Source organism: Gekko japonicus, unplaced genomic scaffold, assembly GCF_001447785.1.
Source record: "Gekko japonicus isolate JY-2015 unplaced genomic scaffold, Gekko_japonicus_V1.1 scaffold145, whole genome shotgun sequence".
Taxonomy (NCBI): Eukaryota; Metazoa; Chordata; class Lepidosauria; order Squamata; family Gekkonidae; genus Gekko; species Gekko japonicus.
In genome coordinates this window covers 1420769-1436148 of record NW_015173678.1, presented here as the reverse complement: position 1 = coordinate 1436148, position 15380 = coordinate 1420769, and the positions used below count along the sequence as shown (strand labels likewise).

Here is a 15380-nt window from a genome sequence, read left to right as displayed (position 1 = left end):
TCTGCCTAGGGAGCAGCTGACATCATTCTCCTCTCCCAACTGAAAATTCCAACTGCCTTGCGGGGGGGGGGTGAGTTTCAGGTGTGGAATGGAGTGTAGTCCAATCAGCTTCCATATGTAAATGACCTTGGAACGCTGGCCGGGACTGCACAAAGCAGCCAATGAACCCAGCCAGTGTCTTCCGAGTGGCAGTTTTTTCGGCCTAACACTAAAGGAGTGCATTTTAGAACTTTGGCACCCAAAACTCTTTTATTATAAGGGAGAGATGTGGTTGGTGCAGCCAAAAAGGAACTGTGGTGACTCAAGTGGTTAAGATGCTGAACTGCAGGCTGTGAAAGGTCAGTAGTTCAGCAGTTCGAGGCCCGGGTGCCACATGACGGAGTGAGCTCCCGTCTCTAGTTCCAGCTCCTGCCAACCTAGCAGTTCGAAAGCAAGAAATTGCAAGTAGATAAATAGGTACCACTTTGGTGGGAAGGTAACAGCAGCCAAAAATGACTGCTGCAGGAGGTGGAGCCAGCCAAAAAGGCATAACCACAGCAGACCTTCAGTCACACAGTGAAGATCCTTGTGATGTGCTTGCAGCTGCTGCCAAAGGGTTTTTTAAAAATATAATCTGCACAACTGACCAGAAGCCTTGTTGGGCAAAAGTCCCACCTGGCCGCACCTACTTTCTAAAAATACTTGGTGGTCACTAGGAAAAGTGCTGGTGGACATTGTGGTGTTCGTGGGCACCACGCTGGGGACCCCTACCCTAGGTGATGTGTTCTTTCATATATGAAAAATTTAATATCTAATCTCTTTATAGCACATCATGCCATTTGCCCATCTTGACAAGTGCTCTGACTGCCTCTACCTCACTAGTATCTCAGGCACAGGCGAACGTTTCTCTGCCTCCTGCCTTCCCTTTGACACCCTTACTTCCATATCTCGACACTCACTCCTACCCACTGTTCACTATGGCAGTTACAAGAAGGATTCATAAATGGAAATTTACCCATACAGTATTAACTGTTGAACAGAACTGGTTTAACAGTACCTCCAGTGCACACACACACTGCTGCCAAAACAAAGCTTCATAAAAATCTGCACAGCAAATCAGATCTCAAATGGACAATCAGAAACCTGCTGAAAAGTCACCTCTAGGCCACCAATTTCAACAAACACTTGGTGGGCATCCAGAAAGGTGTCTGGAGGTGCCATGGCACCCATGGACACCATAGGGTGGGCTGTGCACATTTAACCTGTTTCTGCATGGGTTCTATGGGGCTAATTCAAGAACAGATCTTGGAAGACAAAATGATTTAAAATAAAAATTATTTTGACTCATCCTTTCCACCATACAGAACTATGCAACAAAAGTGATGGAGCAAGTACATAAATATAGCAGTGAACATGAAATCCAATAGACAGTCTCTCTGAGTTCAATTAAACAACTGGGTTTTGATTGCAACACTTTGTGGTAAGTTAAGGCTTCTTCTCATCCACTCCTGTTTCAAATAGCTTAAACCAGACTCAATCTCCAGCTTGAAAAATATAGTCCTTACAAAAGGTGATAAGAACCCTGAAACTTTTTAAAAAACTCCCCAGCAACCATTCCCTTCCTCTGCTGCTAAGCTCCATACATTCACTCAGCTCCTTCTGGGCTAAACCATTCCACTCTGCAGTTTGCAATTCCAGTTGCAGAGCACCGATTCTAATCCCAGAAGCCATCATTCCACTCTGGGAATTGTCATTCAAGTCCCAGAGCACACATAATACTGAAAGGGAATGTCATTTCACTCTTAGGGCTGTCATTCCAGTCCCAGAACACTTTTGCGACTCCCAGGGTCCCTCATTCCACACTGCAATCTGTCATTTCAGTCCCAGCATACTTCTGTTACTCCTGGGAGGGAGCTGTCATTCTAGTCCCATAATACTTCCACTACTCCCAGGGGCCATCATTCCACTGGGAGGGGGCTACCAATCCAGCTCCAGAACAATTCTGCTACTCCTAAGGGCTGTCATTCCAGTTTCAGAACACTTCTGCTACTCCCAGGGGCCCTCATTCCACTCTGCGACCTGTCATTCCAGTCCCACAACATTTCTGTATTCCCAAAGTCCATCAGTCTACTGGGGGAGGGGTTGTCATTCCAGTCTCAGAGCAGTGGTTCTGTTCCCCGGGACTGTCATTCCGCTCTGCAGGTTGTCATCCCAGTCCCAGAGGAGTCTATCTAGGCCCAGAGACATTCATTAAAACTCTGTTCTGCATTTTCATTGCAACCTTTTTGTGCTGTAATGTATTTTAGAGAAGCCCATGGAAGTCAATTGGCATTCCTAACAGTTGATAGAGGCCTTCAAGCCCCGCCCATTGTTTCCAATGGGCAAGCCTGTCATTCCTTTTAGTACATGCTCAGAATGATGTGGGGTAAAGCCTGGGTTTAGGATGCCAACCCAGCCTGGCTTCTCTTCCAATACTGCCCGTTTCTGATTCCTATTACCAGTGATTCCTATTACCAGCATCAGCATAATGCTGCAGTGATTCCACTCTACATAGACAGCCTATGTCTGCATTTCACTAGCATGGGGGTATACGCACCATCCCAGCAAAGTTGCAGGATGGCGGTCGGATTTCAGTCCCCCTGAGTAGTTTGTTTTTATTTTGTAGCCAGATAAATTATTATTATTATTATTATTATTATTTGCAATATAACTACAAAATAACGATTTGGTTTTTAAAAAAGAGCAGCCCAGCGGAGAAAGGTTAGTCACGCTGAAAATCTCCGGGGCAGCAACCACCGGAATCCGCAGCAGCGGAGTGGCTGTCCACGTGGGCCAGCCCGGCGCCAAATCGTGGATGTTTAAAAACCACCAGCAATCGGACGTCAAAAGGGACAAACCCGCCAAGGACATCCCTCCTTCGTGGAACGAAATAATACGGGCCAGTTTACTTCCCCGCACAGGAAGCTCAAGAGCCCTTTTAGTGCCCCTCCCCGGTTGCTTTCGGCCGCTCTGACGCGGGCCGCACCCAGCCCCTTCGGGGAGGAAGTCGGCTTCTAGGGCGTGCGTCGGGGTGGGGGATGAAGGCGGGCTTGGCGGCCGATTTGGCCTCGATCAATCGGAGCGGCGGTGCAGGTGCAGGCGCCCAATCACAGCTCCCGAAATGGCGGCGGGCGCAATCAGCGTTGCAGAGGGGCGGGACAGGAGGGACTCCGGCTACAGAGTGGAGAGTGAGGCTTGAGGCCGCCGGAACGGGTCGGGGACGGGAAAGCCGGACAGGACGGGGAGGGACCGGCCGGCTCTGGGAGTGGCTCTGCTGGTCAGACTCGTCAGCGCGGCGCTTCGTGGGGTGAGTGGGGGCAGTGTGCGGGCACGCGCAGGCGTGAGGAGTGGGGGGGGAAGCCCACCGAGGGGAGAGGGGGGACGCCGAAGGGGCGGCGGCGGCGGCCGTTTGTTCCCTTGCGCTGGGAGATGGGTCGAGGGAGAGGCGTTGTGGACGCTGCTGCTGTCGTAGCCTGAAAGCGAGCGAGGGAGAGCGTGAGAGGGGGGAGCCTCCCAGCAGCCTGTCAGCTAGACTTGGACGGCCGAAAGAGTCTGGCTCACCCGTAAGACTTAACGCTGCTTCTGGAGTGCGCTGGGAGATGGGTCGAGGGAGAGGCGTTGTGGACGCTGCTCCTGTCGTAGCCTGAAAGCGAGCGAGGGAGAGGGGGGAGCCGTTCCGCCTCCCAGCAGCCCTGTCAGCTAGACTTGGACGGCCGAGAGAGTCTGCTTCACCTGCAAGACTTAAGGCTGCTTCTGGAGTTGCTGGTGGTGCCCCCAGTGCCCGGCGTCATAGCTGCGCTGGATCAGTTGCAGAGTGATGAGGCGTGACTGTGGAATCACCTCCCTGCCTCTGATGAGGAGGAAAACATTCCCTTGGGAAGGAAGGTAGCTTCCTGGTCATCCCTTTGTATTCCTAAATTGTGGTCACCAGCCCAGAGTGATTCGGAGCACAGAATGGTGGCTGGCCACCCTCCCCCCTTCCAGTTCCTGATCAAGAGGACCATGTCTTCTGAACATGCAGGGCTGTCTTGTCTTCTCAGCTGGGGAAAAGGCCTGGGTACGGGTGATGGCTTGCCTCTTGCAGCTGATAGTGTGGGGTTAGGTTGGTTGAGTAGGTCAAGAAGGGGTGTGTGTGGCTATTTGCATTGGCCCCCCGCAAGGATCCATCATGCGCTTCATTCTGTTTAACGTCGATATGAAACTGCTGGAAGAGGTCCCCGTGGGATTTGGAGTGCAAAGCCACCAATATGCAGATAACCCCCAGCTCCATTTCTGAGTGAGTTTGTGGAAGTCTTGAACCAAATGCTTACAGATGGTGAATGGGATGAATGACAGTCAGTTAACTGAGTCCCAATCCAGACAAAAGTGAGGTACTGTTAGTCAATGAGAAAGCCTCCTGATTGAGGAATCAGCGTGTTCTGGAGGGGGCTGTACTCTTCCTGAAGGATTAGAAAGATTGCATGGGAGTGCTGCCGGATCCTGGACTATGTTTGGCCTCTCATGTCTCCACCATACTCCTTAGATCTTTCTGCTCGGTTCAGCTAGCTTCTGTTTGTCAGGAGGCTTGATTTGGTCACAATGATCCACACTCTTACTACACCTGTTAAGAGTACTGAAATGTGCTGTGTGTGGCTGCTCATGGTAACTTCAGCTGGTCAATAGATGGTAGCCTGGCTATTGTTGAGGGCTAAATACAGGTACGAAAGGATCAGCATTGATTGTTGATCTGTTTCTGGGCAAAATTTGAAGTACTGGTTCTTATACATCGTGGGGCCTGCAGTGTTGAAGGATTACCTCCTGCTGTATTTAGCCCCCTAGTTAAGCGAGCCAGTGTGGTGTAGTTGTTAGATTGTGGGAGCAGGATCTGGGGGATACAAGTTCAAATCCCATTTCTGCTATTCAAGCTTGCTGGGTGACCTTGGACCAGTCACTCATGGCCTTACCTCTGTCTCACGGGGTTGTTGTGAGGATAAAATGGAGGGGAAATAAGAACACCTAAAGAATGTTGACTGATACCTCATCGATGTAGTTCTCTGTTTGCTTATTTAATCAGAAATGGTAACCCTCGGCTTCCGGTCTGGCTCCCGCGAAAGGCGGACGCATCCTTGGGTCGCTCCCGAGGGGCGTCTCGCCCGCCCGCGGTGGAGGAGGGAATCCGCGCGAGCGGAGACCCGAACGAGCCCCTCAGGATGTGAGGAGCTCGGATCCGGGGCGCTTTAGGGCGCTCGAGGGGGGAGTCTCGCTCTCAGCCGAGAGGTTGGAGACGAGGCGCCCGCCATGCCCTGCCCCTTTGGACCTTGCTGCGTGAGCGATCCCGTTTTACGGGGTTTAGCGGAGCCACCAGACGTCACCGAGTGATAAAGCGATCATCCGAAAAAGTTGAAAAAGAAAAGATCGGCCTAACTGTGAGTTGTCAAAATGCAAAGAAAAAGATCTAAAACCGCTTCCCCCCCACCCAGCGAAAAAGGCGAGGAGGTTAACCCTCTAACTGCATAAGCGAAAAAGAAAAGGAGGGGGGGAATGGACTGAGCGAACAGTGATGTTTTCCCTTGATGTATTTGAAATAAAGCGAGAGAAAGTTTTGTCTCTCTGGAGCACAATTTAAGAACTTTCTAAAAGTAAACAAAAAAGAAAAGATGTCGGAGCTGGGCAAAAACGAGCGGAGGAGAAGGGAGGGGCTTCCGTCTGGGCGTTTGCTTGTGTGTGAGAGCCGGCTGTTTAGTGTTTTGGACTGTTTATGGTTGTGAATCCGATGGGAGTTTTGTAAAATGGAAAAGTTTGAACTGTGACAGCGAGGAGTGCCTGGCAAGCGCTTATATACGTCCAGTTTCGAGGAGGACCCAATAGAGAGTTTGGGAGCGGAAATAAAAGCGAAATGAAATTAATACCATTCTCAAAGTTGGGGACCTCCAAGGCATGAAAGGAAGAGGATTTATAGTGCATGAACTGAGTGTGTTAACAGCAACCCGAAGGAGGATTTAACAAGCCGGAAGTAGAAGACAACAGAGGAAGCCCCTTCACGTCAGCGATAGTAAAGGTGCCCAGCACGCAAAGAAGCGGGTCTGACTGTGTCCAGAAGAGATTTTTCTTTTTTTTATTAACAGAAACTCAAGGGAACTCAAGGGAACATTAACAGAAATTCAAGGGAACATTACTAACATATTAACAGAGAATTATATGTGACTGAACTAAGAAAAGAAGTTTGACAACACACAGAAGAAGCCCAAGAAGATTAATTGGACATTACTAACAGTTTAATTTACCAGTTTATATATCACTCAGCTTTCTCTTTCTCCCGCTGTCTACCCTTCCCTTTTTTTTCTTTTAAGCGAAATACCTCCCCTTTTTAGGGGAGCTAATAAAATCTTTACAAAAAAAAAAAAAAGAAATGGTAACCCTCATCTTCATAGGTCACCACATCACTTGCATTACTTGTTATAGTTCCATACTAGATTGGTTATTATAATATCTCTTCTACCTTGTTGGAGAAGGCACAGAAATAAACATTTTAGCTTTGTGGTTTTGGTGGGGAGTTGCATCTTTGTGTGTGTATGTGCCCATGCCTGGACGTCATGGCGACTTCTGGTGACTCCTACTGGGACATGGAGGATGTTCAGAGAAGTGCCTTGATAGGCTGCCTCTTCCTCCCACTCTGGTATTCTTTGGAACTCTCCCATCCAGATACTTACCAGGGTCGGCTCTGCTTAGCTTCCGAGATGTGACGAGATTGGCCTTGCTTGGTCTATCCAGGTCAGGGCATAAACATTTTAGCTTTGGCTGTGCAGGTTAAATCAGAACCAGTCACATGGCTTCATAATGTGATTTTTTAATATTTGGATTATTACATGTAATTAGAAATGTGAAAGTGTCGAGTTTGCCTAATACAGCGGTTCTCAACCTGTGGGTCGGGACCCCTTTGGGGGGGTCGAACGACCCTTTCACAGGGGTCGCCTCAGACCATCGGAAAACACAAATAATTACATATTGTTTTTGTGATTAATCACTATGCTTTAATTATGTTCAATTTGTAACAATGAAAATACATCCTGCATGTCAGATATTTACATTACGATTCATAATAGTAGCAAAATTACAGTTATGAAGTAGCAACAAAAATAATTTTATGATTGGGGGTCACCACCAGTGTTCCCTCTAAGCTGAGTTAGTGTGAGCTAGCTCACAGTTTTTTAGCCTCCAGCTCACACATTTTTGTCTTCGCTCAGGAAGGAGGGCTCCAGAGCAAACTCATTTATGCAGTAGCCAAATCGATTGCTCACAGCTTTAATGCCAATCGCTCACAAAGTAGAATCTTTGCTCACAAGACTCCACAGCTTAGAGGGAACATTGGTCACCACAACATGAGGATCTGTATTAAAGGGTTGCGGCATTAGGAAGGTTGAGAACCACTGGCCTAATACATTGGCAGTGGCTCCCATTTGTTGCTGTTAATTCTATGAAACAATGAATCTTTAGGAAGTACTGATTTTTTTTAACAAAGTAGGTAATCTTCAGAAATATTTTCTACCTCAGATTTCCAAAAAAGCAAGCAAGCACTGAATCATCCATGAATGCCTCAAGTTGCCAGTGTTTCTGGAACAATTCTTATTCCTTTCTTGCCTTGTGTGGAGGAATTTTGCTGCTTGATGGCTGGATTGTTACTCTCTGGAACAGTCCCTTTTGTGGTGCCTCTGAAGCTGGTATTTGGTATAAAATGGATGCCGTTGCTGCTTGTTGTTTCTTTAAAAATCTCTGCAGTATTTTTTTGCAGAATTTCACCTGGAAAGATGGAACATGCTGTTTCTTCTTGACCTCCTTAGAAAGTAGTGGTAGCATATACTCATAGAATCACAGTGTTGGAAGGGGCCATACAGGCCATCTAATCCAATCCCCTGCTCAATGCAGGATCAGCCCTAGAACATCCCTAGGCAGCTGATTCCACTGTTGCACTACTGTAAAAAAGTTTTTCCTAATATCCAGCTGGTACCTTCCCGCCCTTCATTTAAACCCATTATTGCAAATCCTATCCTCTACTGCCAACAGGAAAAGCTCCCTGCCCTCCTCTAAGTGACAGCCCTTCAGATACTTCAAGAGAGCAATCATGTCCTCCCTCAACCTTCTCTTCTCCAGACTAAACATTCCCAAGTCCCTCAGCCTTTCCTCATAGGCTGCTCCATTCTGTCCACATCCTTTATGAAGTGAGGCCTCTACAACTGCACACAATACTCCAGATGCTGCCCGAACAATGCAGTGTACAACAGCATTATCACATTTTGCGATTTGGATGTTATGCCTCTGTTGCTACACCCCAAGATTTCATTAGCCTTTTTTGTCCCTGCATCACACTGGCTGCTCATATTTAACTTACGGTTCACCCATACCCCAAGATCTTGTTCATACACACTGTTACCCCCATGTGTGTTCTTCATTTTTGTTACCCATACATAGAACCTGGCACTTATCCTTGTTAAATTGCATCTTGTTCACATCCACCCACTGTTCAGTTCTTGTTGAATTCTACCTCTATCTTCTGGTGTGTTCTCTGCTCCTCCCAATTTATTGTCATCTGCAAATTTAACGAGTAGCTCCTCCACAGCTTCATCCAGGTCATTTATGAAAATATTGAAAAGTACTGGGCCCAGAACCCAACACTGTGGCACTCCACTGGACACTTCCCTCCATTCAGATTGAATGCCATTGACAACTACTCTTTGAGTGCGGTTCTCCAACCAGTTTACTATCTGTCTGTCTTAGAGTCCAGGCCACAGTCTTCTAGTTTACACATCACAACATCATAGGGAACCCTGTCAAAAGCTTTACTGAGCTCCAGGTGAACAATATCAGCAGCATTCCCTTGATCCAGTAAGCTTGTCACTCAATCAAAGAAGGAAATGAGGTTGGTCTGGCAGGACCTGTTGGGAACAAATCTGTGCTGACTTCCCCGGATCACCAAGTTGTCATTTAGATGCTTGCAGATCGATCCCTTTAAAATCTCCAGTATCTTCCCTGGAACAGAGGTCAGACTGACTGGCCTGTAGTTTGCTGGGTCATCTCTCCTCCCTTTTTTGAAAATTGGGATAACATCTGCCCTCCTCCAGTCTTGTGGCATGTCTTCTGTCCTCCAAGAGGTCTGGAAGATGTAACCAGATGAAGTTTTGTACTTTGCTGTATGACTGCAGCCTGTAACCAGATGAAGTTTTGTACTTTGGGGCACTTGGAAGAGAAAAATGGCATTCAGTGAGTTAAATACAGTTAAGGGAAAGGGGATTATATGGGATAACTGGAAGTGTGGGTGGTGGGCAAAAACAAGACTGAAGAAGTAAAGCTGTGGTGCAGGAATGGCTGCATACTTATCTTGATTATGATGAACTCAGTGAATTCTCCGGTCATTTTTTATTACAATATTTGGAGGTTGCAGTGAGTCATATTGGTCCAAAGGGAAGCAGAATATTTGTGTTTGTTCTTTCAGTCAGGTAAACCAGAATTTTAATTGTACTGAAAGCTTAGAAGAAGTCAGCACCACGGGCAAAATTAAAGTCTAAAGGTGGTGGTAATTCTTCTTGATTGCTGGGGAACTTTTCAGTGACTGACTTGGAAAAAGGGAAATAAGTGCTGTTCCTGGTAATCTAACTTAGTCACCTCTTGTCTCCAATTTCCTCCCCAAAACTTTTAGAGTTCTAAATTGACATACTAGGATCTGGGCTCTTGGGTTCAAATCCCCAGTCTGCCATGGAGGCTTGTTGTGTGACCTTGGGCCAGCCACATAGTCTACCCTACCCTACATCACAGGGTGGTTGTGAAGATAAAATGGAAGGGAGGAGGAGGATGTAAGCTGTTTTGTGTCACCACTGGGGAGAAAAGAATGGTATAAATCAAGTAAATAAACTCTGCTATGACCCTTGGTTGCATATAAGCTATTCGTTCTGAGTAGCAATTATGCAGTAATAGAAAGTTTTGAAATGTCCTGCAGCTGGTGATGTTTGTTGTAAAAAATACAACTTTGTAATCTCGTGATGCAGTGTAGAGTAACATCTGTTTGTGTATCACAGTTGGCTGAGAGGGATACTGTAAATATAAAACTATGACTTTTTCAATGGATGAGTGATTTTTTTGGGTAGTTTTTGAATCTGACTGCATCTTTCCTCAGATAGTTATTGGTTCTGTTTATTGTGTATCAGATGCTGATCCTGCTGGGTTATTTGCTTTTGTCTGAACCATTTTGGAACTGAAATAGGGAAGCAATTTCACCTAGTCATTTTTACAGTTTTGCAATATTCAGCTTTTCTGGTGGCCAGCCAACCATTCTGATTGGAGACACAGACTGCTTAGGATAATGTAAATGTGTATTTTGTTTAGCTCCTCTGTAATTATTCAAATACATTTTAGCATGGCCTTAACTGAAGTATTCAGCAAAACACATCTAAGTGCTGTGTTAAATGTTTTTATGTATCTTCTTTTTTCATAACACTCTTTTAAGAGCATGAGGTGCATAAAGGCATTTGGTAAAATAGGCTCTGGCTCACAAAAGCTTTATGCTGCAATAAATTCATTACTCTACTATCTACAAGGTGCTTTGCTATCCACAGGTATTTGATTCTTCTGAAAATGCTTGCAGGTTCAAAAATAAGGATCAGCTCTTCATCAGAATGTTGCTGCTTGAAGTGGTTAGTTTTAAATTTATGCCGTACTTTTGAGATCCATGGAGCCCTGCAAATTATTTTGATTCATAAAGCCACATAAAACCACTATAATGGAATTGTATTAAAAGACCAAATACAAAGCCTAGGACAGAAACGTCAGATAAGAACATAAGAACATAAGAGATGCCAATGTTGGATCAGGCCAAAGGCCCATCCAGTCCAACACTCTGTGTCACACAGTGGCCAGAAATACCAGTGCTATCAGAAGGTCCACCAGTGGGGCCAGGACATTAGAAGCCATCCCACTGTTGACCCCCCCAAGCACCAAGATGACAGAGCATCACTTGCCCCAGAGTCCCTATCTATACCTTGTGGCTAATAGCTCCATTATTATTTAGCTATATTCCTCTTTTCTCCTAATCAGTGGGACTCCCAGTAGTTTACTTCATTGAAACTTGCTAAAATCTTATTTCACAAAAATACAGCACAAAGAACTATAGAGCAAGTGATTTACTATTATCATAATAATGACCTCACAGGCCACCAAAAACATGCTGAAAAACCTTGCCTTACAAAGCTTCTAAAATCTCCATTATTTCTTGCAAGGTTGGGACCTTTCTTGTGTCCTCAAGAAGCCCCTTACGTAAAACAGGAGTGGCCAGTGAAAAAGTCTAAGAAACAGTTCTGAATACCATTAGTTGGGGAATTAATAATCCTTGGTCTGACGATTGGATCTGCCTTGTGAGCATGTAAGGTCTGAAGCAGTTCTGCAGACACAGTCAAAATGCCTAACTCCTGTCAATGCAGCTGCCACATTCTGCGCCAATTGTAACTTCAGTGTTGTCTTCAAAGGCAGCCCCATTTAGAGCACATTGTGGTAGCCCCATGTGGTAGCCATAGCATGGATTAGTGTGGCTAGGTCAGCTGAGTTTAAAATAAGGGAACAACTACATTTCCAAGTCATATGAAGTTGGAAAAAGGCACTTCGTGCTATCTGATTTGCTGGCTTTTCCAGCAGGAGGGCTGGATTCAACTGAACTCCCAAGCTGAGTCTATTAATGATAAAGCACATCTAATGTGGGTAATGTATCTCCCTCCAGAATTTCAGCTTTTCCAGTCAGTATCACACCTGTTTTACAAGGATTAAGCTGCAGCACGTTCTTCTTCAGCCACCTGACCACAGCTTCCCGACCCCATCTTAACATGGAGATGGCTGCTTTTGGAGGCTTATTCAGTGTTATGTATAGCTGGATATCATTGGCATATTGATAACAACCCATTCAGAGTCTTTGGACAATCTTAGTGGTCATAAATACCATATTAAAAACATCAGTGACAATACTGAGTCCTGTGAAATAATTAATAAAATCATATGGTCAGATAAAAAGATTGAATCTGTTTTTATGCTACTCTAATGTAATAGTCTAGGCATCTCAGAAGAATAGCATAGTCTACAGTTAGGAAAGCTGTGGATAAATCCAGCAGGATTAATGCTGAGATAAACTGCACGAAATATTCCAAATCACCATAGGTCTGTACAGTGGTTTTACAATATTGGCTGTTTTATTTTCCTAACATTCTTAGTAACCATTTCTACTAATTTACCTGTGACACATGCTAGTCTAAATGATCTGCTATGCCCTGAATCACCTGTGGACCCCTTTTTAAAACCTGGTGTGACATTTACTACTTTCCAGTCCTCTGGTATAGAGGCCAATTTAGTGTACAGGTTAGTAGATCAACAATTTTAATTTAAGCGGAGACCTTTTTGCCTTTTAGGGCTGCATTCATTTAACCACACAGGTTTTAAATAGTTTCCAGACATCCTGGAGAGATTTAACTCTCTTCATTCTCCCTTTTAACTTTTCTGAATAATCCCCTAATTTTTGTAAAGTTTCCTCTTTTGAAGTTGTGGGTGATAGTTCAGAACTTTGGAAGCAACTTTCCATTGACATGAATGCTGAACTTAATACCAATGTGCCAGTGTTTCCAATTAGTGCAACAATATTTACATCTCTCACTACTTCTTGCGCCCTGCTCAGAACCAAGTCCAAGGTCACTATCCCTCTGGTCGGTTCTGTGCCTAACTGTTCCAATGCACAATTGTTTATAATATATAGGAATCTTCTTTTTAATGGCATGACTCTAGTATATGTTTGCCTAGTCAGTGGGAGGGTAATTGAAGTTGCCTAGTATTACAAGATTGTCTGCTTTAGTCACCACCAGTGTTCCCTCTAAGCTGAGTTAGCATGAGCTGGCTCACAGTTTTTTTGCCTCCAGCTCACACATTTTTGTCTCTGCTCAGGAAGGAGGGCTCCAGAGCCAACTACTCTATGCAGCAGCCAAATCGCTCGCTCACAACTTTAATGCCAGGAGCTCACGGATTCGAATTTTTGCTCACAGGACTCCAGTGCTTAGAGGGAACATTGGTCACCACCATTATTTCCTTCTCCATCCCAATTATTTTGATCTGGTGGATGGTAGTACACCCACACCTTTCAGTAACTCTTAGGGTCTGGTTCTGTGAATGGTTCTGTGGGGGAGTTTATTTGACTCTGTGACCTCTTTGATAAACAGAGCAACACCACCCCCAACATGTCTCTCCCTCTTCTCACTATAGAGTTTATATCCAAGCGTGATTTTCCCCGTTCCAGCAAGTTTCTGAGATGCCCACTATGGTCATTTCTGCACTAGTCCTTAAAACCTGGTTCAACCCGGTTCAGATTTATTGAATAAAGAACAAGATAAGTTTCTGGTTATCTTGAACTCTTTTTGAAAAAAGGAACTTGTAAATATAACTGGTAAGGTGCCACACACAGTCTGTCAGACACCAAAATTCCAGGCTGACAGGCTTCTCTCTCATGTATGTAGCCACACTGGCTAAGCTCTTTGTCTTAGGCACACAAGATAAAACATTTGTCTAACCACACAATTTAGACACTACTTGTTTCTTTGCCATATAGACTCGCTCACAAAACTTTTAGGGTCACACAGACTCTCTTCATAGCTCTTCCACACTTCACTTTCCAAAAACACATACACAGAACTCTGTCATAAAACACAAACAGATTCCTCTCAGAACATCTCCTTCCACACTCTCAGTCACCAGCCAATCACAGCACACTCATCTCCCTCTAACACTCTTCTTAAAAACTTAACATTTAAAGACACACACACACCAAAACATGGAATCATTACAAGTGCTTTAACCATTATATAAAATTCCTCTCCACATTGCCAAACTAATAATTGTTCTAACAAACTGACATTGTGAAAAGCTTTTTCAGCATCTAAAAAGATTAAAGCCATCTGTTTCTCTGGGTGGGCTTCAAAATATTCAATTACATTTAATATAATTCTCACATTATTTCTGAATGGTCTTTTTGGTAAAAAAAACCCCTGCTTGATCTTGATGTATTATTTGTGTCAAAACTCTTTTCAATCTTGTTGTCAGGATAGAGGCATAAATTTTGTAGTCCACATTTAATAAAGAAATTGGCCTATAATTTTTAATTTCTCTCTTGTCTGTATTTTGTCTGTGTATTAAAGTAATCTGGTATTTTGTTTTCTACTAAAACATTATGTATTACATATTTTAAAGGGATAATTAATTGATCTTCAAAAATCTGGTAAAATTCAGCTGGAAAGCCATCCGGGCCGGGTGCTTTCCCTTTCTTCTGTTTTTGTTTTTAATGCTTCTGTTAGTTCAGAGACGGTAATTGGATCATTTAACATTTTCCTTTGTTCTTCTGTAAAGTTTTTTTGAGTCATGCTTTTTAAGGAAGTCCTTAACTTCTTATTGTGTGGCTACTCTTTTCTGATATAGCTTCTCATTAAAAGTTTCTACAATCTTTTTCCGGTCTCTAGGTATATTTTTTTCTTCTCCCTTTTCATCTATCAATATCTTTATGTCTCTTTTTTCTCTTTCTTTCCGCAATTTGTAGGCTAGCCATCTGGTTGGTTTGTTTGCATTTTCAAAGTAGTTTTGTTTCGCATAAGTAATTTTTTTTGCTTTTTCTTGTGTTAACAAACAGTTCATTTGATGTTTTAACATCTTTATACTGGTTCTTGTTTGTTCAGTTGAGAGACCTTGTTTCGTCTTGACTTCTTTTTTAAGTTCTCCAATCTTTATGTATTTTTGTTTCTTTGGTTTCCTAATATATGTATCTTCCTTAATTATTCAACCTCTTGCGTAGGCCTTAAAAGCATCCCATAACACTCGAATGGAAATATCTGGTTGGATATTTTGCTTAAAAAACATTTGGAATTCCTTTTTAGATTCTGCTACACATTTTTCATTTTTCACAAGGAAAGAATTCAAAGTCCATCTTTTCCTCTTTGAGTCTTGTAATGTCAAAAGTAAAGGGTTATGATCTGCAAATGTTGCTGGTCAGATCTCTGCTTCCACTAGGTCATTTATAATTGTTGACAAGATCCAACACATGTCTATTCTTGACCATGACATGTGTCTTGCAAAAGTCCTTCTTTTGGAGATTTCTTACTCTCCAGGCATCCACCAAGTTATATTCTTCTGCAAGTTGTAGAAAGTTCTTAGGAAGCTCATTGCCTTGTTTCTGCTTTCCAGTTTCTGTTTTTCTATCTAAGGTTCTATCAAATACTCCATTATAATCTCCAATCAAACACATTTCTTCAAAATCTTGTTTTGAGATAAGATCTTGGCAAAAGTTGAAAGAATTTATCATGATGCTGATTAGTTGCGTATAT

General features: G+C 43.9%; 1 protein-coding gene across 2 annotated transcripts in view; it reads left to right on the top strand.

Moving 5' to 3' along the window:
* The first annotated feature begins 3216 nt into the window (after positions 1–3216).
* The window catches only part of PACSIN2 (protein kinase C and casein kinase substrate in neurons 2), an 88395-nt gene continuing 76231 nt past the window's right edge, over positions 3217–15380 (top strand). Inside the window, exon 1 of one of the 2 annotated variants that reach the window (XM_015422982.1) lies at positions 3217–3325. The gene's annotated coding sequence lies outside the window, so the exon portion shown is untranslated. The remainder of the gene's footprint in view (positions 3326–15380) is intronic. The other variant, XM_015422981.1, reaches the window with a different exon arrangement.